This window comes from Episyrphus balteatus, chromosome 1 (assembly GCF_945859705.1).
Source record: "Episyrphus balteatus chromosome 1, idEpiBalt1.1, whole genome shotgun sequence".
Lineage (NCBI taxonomy): Eukaryota > Metazoa > Arthropoda > Insecta > Diptera > Syrphidae > Episyrphus > Episyrphus balteatus.
The window spans coordinates 103074376-103080375 of NC_079134.1; the positions used below are offsets into that span (position 1 = coordinate 103074376).

Genomic DNA, 6000 nt, shown 5'->3' on the forward strand with positions numbered 1-6000 from the left:
TGCCATAAAATGGCTTTGTTTAAAATGTTTGTAAAAGACTAGGGTTTTGGCTTTACAAAAAGGTGTAGCAGGTTGTTTTAAGTATAACCGTTGATTTTTAATAATTTTTTTTCAAAATTAAGTCAATTTTTTTTTAAATTGCCCCTCTCCGCTAAACGAAGGGGAATAGACCCCCCCTCCTTTACGATTTTTTTCTTGTCTCGACCTAACCTCTACGCTCTAGCTTTTTGCACATTACTCCTGAATCACCCTGTATAAGGATTTTGAATCAGCTGAGCTGAGAATCTTATTTTTCTATGCAATTTGAAGCCGAAAAAGTGTGCAAAAAACAGTGTTTCAAAAAACATTAAGTTAAACAATTAAAAAAAAATTTTTTATTTTTTTAATTTTTTTTTAATTTTTGGGTTAAATAATTACACAGCATTTGAAAAAAAAATCAAAACGTTTTAGAAGCCCTCTTCCTAGTTTTAACACTCAAAGGTAAGAAAAAAAAATAAAAAACAGATTTTTTTTTTTCATACACAATAACAATAAACTTTGACTTGCTCTATAAGGCACAAAAATAAGCCAAATTGAATTTTTTTTTCGAATACTCGAGCTCCAAACATTTGTGAATCCAGTGATCTAAAAAGTTCTTCATTATAGACCTACCCAAAAAATGAATTTTGCAAGCACTTTTGGCTAAATGGGCCACTGTGCGACGTGACATAATTTGCCCAGCGAGAAATATTGTGCTGTTGGGGAATGGATTACTTTCTAATGTTGGGCAGCTGTATGCTCAGTGGAGACGCTGTGTTAGAGCCAGTTATACAAATTGTAGCCGTTTAATGAAAACTCCCAGAAGATAAAAATAGTTGCTCCACAAATTTAATATTTGTTCAACTGGGTCTTCGGTGGTTAAGTTGAGATTTAGCAGTGGTTCAAGTTTATATAACAAAATGCATGCTTGAACCAAAGTTGATCGACAGCTAATCTGCCGAAATCGGCGAGATAAATTCCTGAACCAAGATTGAAACACCTTTTTAAATCCGGTCTATCTGGGTAGGTAAAAATATTTTTTTCTCGCTAGCGCAATTGGTTTGTGAAAAAGAAGTTTACAAATTTTCAGCTTTCTACACATTTTTGGTAAGTTTTCCATTCCGGGAAACCACCACAAAATATGAGGTAGCAGTGCGTACGTACCACAATAAAACTGCATTGGGTTTCAACCTTAGAGGATATAATAATAGGTGTGTTTTTTATTACAACCGGTCTTAACTGGACAAAAAAACGCAGTCTGGGCTAAGCAATTTACATGTTAAATACAACAACACCTTAGCCTCTTGGGCTTAGTTGTTTAGCCCGGAGATTTCTCTGGGCTTAATTTTTTGAAGAGTTTTAAATCTGTGCTACCAAACTAATTTTTTCATAAATTGTTTAGAATTTGTTTACAAACGTGAAAACTGACGTTTGGAAGGACAAAATGTATTAAACTAGTTTTGCTCACAGCACACATAAGAAGGTAATATCTTCGGAACTGACATTGGTCGCCAAATTGTCAAAACATGACAATTTGGCAACCAATGTCAGCTACCGCAATTTTTAATTGTTTTAAATTACCGACGAAAAACGCACAAAAACCGAAAAACCACGCACACCACTATTTTTTAATAACTATTAACCGTTTTCCGCCGAGAACCACGAAGAAAAGTTATTATTTTAATTAAAAATTTTTTCAAATGACATTTTATAAATTAAAAAAAAAAAAACAAATATCCTGATTACTGCTATTGAAATATAAAAATTATAGGCCGACCTGACAGATTGGTGCCCATTTTTGACAATCAAATTTTTATTATGTGTATTGTGAGTTTTGCTAGCATACATTTTTGTATCTCTTTGTAAAACATACATGAAAAATACAAGAAAAGGACGAAAGCGAAAAATATGACAACTCTAAATTTTTGTTGTGTCTGCTGTTTTCGGAACATTCAATATACAGTGCTGCCAAGATTTCAGGTTAAAACCCGAGGCGTTTTTTTGTCCAGTTAAGACCGGTGGTAATAAAAAACACACCTAATATATGGAGTGCTTGTTCCTATACCTAATACATTGTAACGCCATATGCATGGATAGGGGTCGCTGCCTTCGTTTTTCAGTGAGAGTCCGGTTCCGCAGCTGTAAATAAACACGCTTGTTGATGACAGCCATCAAATGAAAATAAAATGGAGGCATGCACTCATCGAAAATCTTAAAGAAACTAGAGCCCTCTATAAAAGCTTCACGGAACTAACAGCACAAGCACTCCATATATTATATCCTCTGACTGACAGCTGTGACTGTCAATTTAGTTGTCACTTTTAAAATTTTTACAAAGTTTCAAGAAAATATTTGAGTTTAAAGTTTATCTTATAATACGGACAAAATATCACTGTAAGCATTAAACCTATTTGTAAAGATGGATTTTTGTTGTACTGTCTGTTTTGCGAATACAAAGCCAAAACTGGACAAACAACTAAATGTCTGTCTTTGAAATAATAGCATCTAAGATTTAGGGCGGAAGTCGTAGTCGCCACTCAAGTTGAGAAATATCTTAAGCATTCACTCAAGCGAGGAGGCCTTTTAACTTGAGGAAACGCTTTAGTTTTTTTTCATTGCGAGTGTTTGTTTTTTTTGTATTTAACAATTAAAATTTATACTGATTTTATACAAAAATAAATTAATCGCGAATATTTGTTTGAGTTGTACTAGTGGGTCGACGAATTCGACGAGTACCTATGTCTATGTTGGACAAATACGATATAAACCGGAGGCAAGTTTTTTAAATAATATTTTGCTGATGACAATTAATTCAAATCAGCCAAATTTTCGAGATTGAGAAAAAAAATTTCCTCAAGACAAGATTTTTCTTTACTCAAGTGACAACCCTATTTTCAATTCCCTTGAGCGATTGCTTGAAATATTTCTCAACTTGCTGGAGTTGAGAAAAATCTTAACTTGAGCAACGGCTATGAACACCGCTCTTAATCAAATTACATGGGATGGTTTGATTGTAATTACTAAACGGTAAGCGATACAAAAAAAAACTTTATATGACAATTTTTTGTAAAATACCCTCAGCTTCAATTTTTTAGAACATAATTTTTGTATGCAACCTACCGTTTTAAAAATAAAAAATTTGGGACCTTTGACCCCTTATAATGGGAACAGCGTAGAAGAAACTTCAGGACTTTTCACCGATTGTATACCACCCTTACACCAAGCTGTATACCAAAAATCAGCCTGTTAATTTTTATTCCTTCAAAAAATCAATTTTTCCTGGGCTATTAAGCTCATTTTGAAAAAAAAAAATAATTGCTCTAAAAAATAAAGACGTTTGTGTCAAAATCAATTTTAAATGGATCTTATTAATCTTTAAGGTGGTGAATGGCGCTATTTAAACAATCCTTGAACTACGTTGGTTAAATGTAGAAACTATTTATGGATAAGGAATGTTGTTTTAATAGCTGTTCTTCCTATTGCGGCATGGGGCCTTAAACAAATCGTGTCTTTGTAACTTAAAAAAATGCTGCAACTGAAAAGCGAGCCAATCCGGCATTTATCCCAAAACCCCTTTGTAAAGTCAAGTTATAATAAACAAACGTTGAACTCACTCATCGACCCCAATCAAACCATAAGAGCTTCAACAATTGAAAGTTTTTTTTTGTGCTGTGTTTTTTTACAACCCTCTAGCTTGGGGAGTAAAATTTGTTTGTTCAGTAGCGTGTGTGCTGTGAGGACAGATGATGATGATGATTACCCACCACCCTTCAGATATATTTATTTAGGGGCAACCAAAATCGCCCGCACTTTTTTTTCGAGGTAATTACTCAAGTAGTTATCCGTCTGTCGTATTCGAATCGAAAGTCGAGTCGATTGATTTAAGTGGAAAGGACTGTTTTTGAGTTTTGGAGTGTTTTGTGGTTTTGCTAAGTGTGATGTGTGTTTCATGCACTACATACCTACCTACTCGTATCTGCCCATTTTGGTCAATCTTGAACAATTTAATATGGATAGCTATAAGTGTTTACTTAAATTGTAATACCTTCTGGAATTAGAAGTGAGATTGTCCTTTCAAGAGAAAACTTTAAACCATTTAATTATTTTTTTTTTTGTTTTTAATTGATAACTCTTTTCCTTTCGAACACTCACTTACATTCAATGTCACTATTTTTTCTTCTTGTATTATTCACTGATTTAAATGAATGTAACCTTAAACTATTTTTTTAAAACTTTGTTAGCACACCACTCACAGACAGCTTTTTTCGACTTTAAGTTCAAAGGCAGAAAACACTTCCTGCTGCCACGAGATCCTGTCTCGTACTGAAGCTATCACTGAGAATTGTCCTGTTAGGATGCTATCTGATTTCAGAATAGCAAACTCAGTCACTCGGTTTCTGTATCCTTGGTTATATGAGACGTTTTAATGCCACCCTTAACCGCATGAGCTTGAGCATCCCCATAATATAGAGCATATCCGAACTTCTCTCTCTACGATGAAAGCAATGATAGAAGTGAAGCAACAGGGCCATTAAAGCTGGTGATGTGTGGCAAAGAAGAGATGCTATGGTGTATGACGTTAAAATCCCCCCCCCCTTTCGTCCGCCTCACCATGCTTCAGGCAATTTAACAAGTGGTTGAATTATTACGCAACTAATGGACATATCACATGAAAATGTCTATGTGCGCAACTAGTGTTCTATTCCAGCTTCTGCTTCACATCGGATAATATTGGATAAGGGGAAACATTTGCTTGTACAATGAATGAAGTTTTTTTTATGGATGCTGGGGATGGAACGTAATATAATTGTTTCTCTGAAGGAACTCCTAGTATTAGTTGGAAAGAAATGGTGCAAAACGAATTCACTTTGGTTAGTACTTGTTGAATCTATTTATTCAAAGTTTTTTAGATTGATGTGAGTTCATGTGGAATTACAATGAAGCAACAAGTACATACATTCTTAATCCCGTGTGCGATGCATTTTTTTAGTAGTAGGGAAGGTAAGAATTTACTTTGCTGCTCACATTAAGTGCATATATCAGGGTTTAAAGTATTGGTATAGTACGTGAAACTTCTAAAGAAGTTGAGTACATTTTATTTTACTATGGACTCAAAGGAGAAAAAAAATATTCTTTTAAGAAGTGGGGTGTAAAAATCTCATTTATTCAGGAAAAAACCACCAATTTTTTAATAATATAAGGCATACCTACCTACCTATTTTCTGTGGCAACAAGGAATAATAATATAAGTCAACAAGAAGTTATGATTTGAAACCGAAAATTCAAAACTTTCTCCTGAAAAGTTGTAAAATCTGACTTACATATGTCGCATTGCCAGTTTTATTATTAATTTTTGGAAATGCTATTTTTATTTCTAAAATGAACGCCAAAAATGTTTTTCAAAAGGTTTTGGCTTGTTAAACCAGCAAAAATTGTTTAATTCAAAATACAGTACCTATAGCTCCAGTCATACCTAGGCCTCAACAGCAACTTTTAATTCCAAAGAATTGCCTTGATTCGTATATCGGATCACCTTTTTGTACCGTAGGGCTGCCAGACGTCTCGATTTCGCCGGGACAGTCCCGACATTAAGACCCTGTCCCGATATCTATCCCGATAAGGGATGAGACTTTTTGAAAAAAAATGTCGAAGTAGATTTGAACAAATAACGCAGTAGTTTAATATTTATCGCATATATATTATATATATATATTTTATATTTTTATAGAATTAAATAAAAAATAATATTAACTAAACATTAATTTCTTTTTAAGAAAAAATAACAAAAACGGACCAAAACAAAAGTATATGCATTTTTACATATTCAAACACTCATTACATATTAGAATGAGATTGACTGTATTCAGAAGTACGATCAAACAAATAATATAAAAATAAATAATATGCTGATAAATATTTTGACATTAAACTGGAAATTTTCCACACAAAACTTTTTTGTTCGCATATAGTTTTAAAAACGGC

General features: G+C 33.5%; 1 protein-coding gene across 4 annotated transcripts in view; it reads right to left on the reverse strand.

Moving 5' to 3' along the window:
- The window catches only part of LOC129907149 (synaptic vesicular amine transporter), a 138599-nt gene extending 134249 nt beyond the window's left edge, over positions 1–4350 (reverse strand). Inside the window, exon 1 of one of the 4 annotated variants that reach the window (XM_055983221.1) lies at positions 4175–4350. The gene's annotated coding sequence lies outside the window, so the exon portion shown is untranslated. Of the gene's footprint in view, positions 1–3980; positions 4097–4174 lie in introns of those variants that run through there. The other 3 variants (XM_055983220.1, XM_055983225.1, XM_055983223.1) reach the window with 3 other exon arrangements.
- Between the last annotated feature and the right edge of the window lie 1650 nt (positions 4351–6000).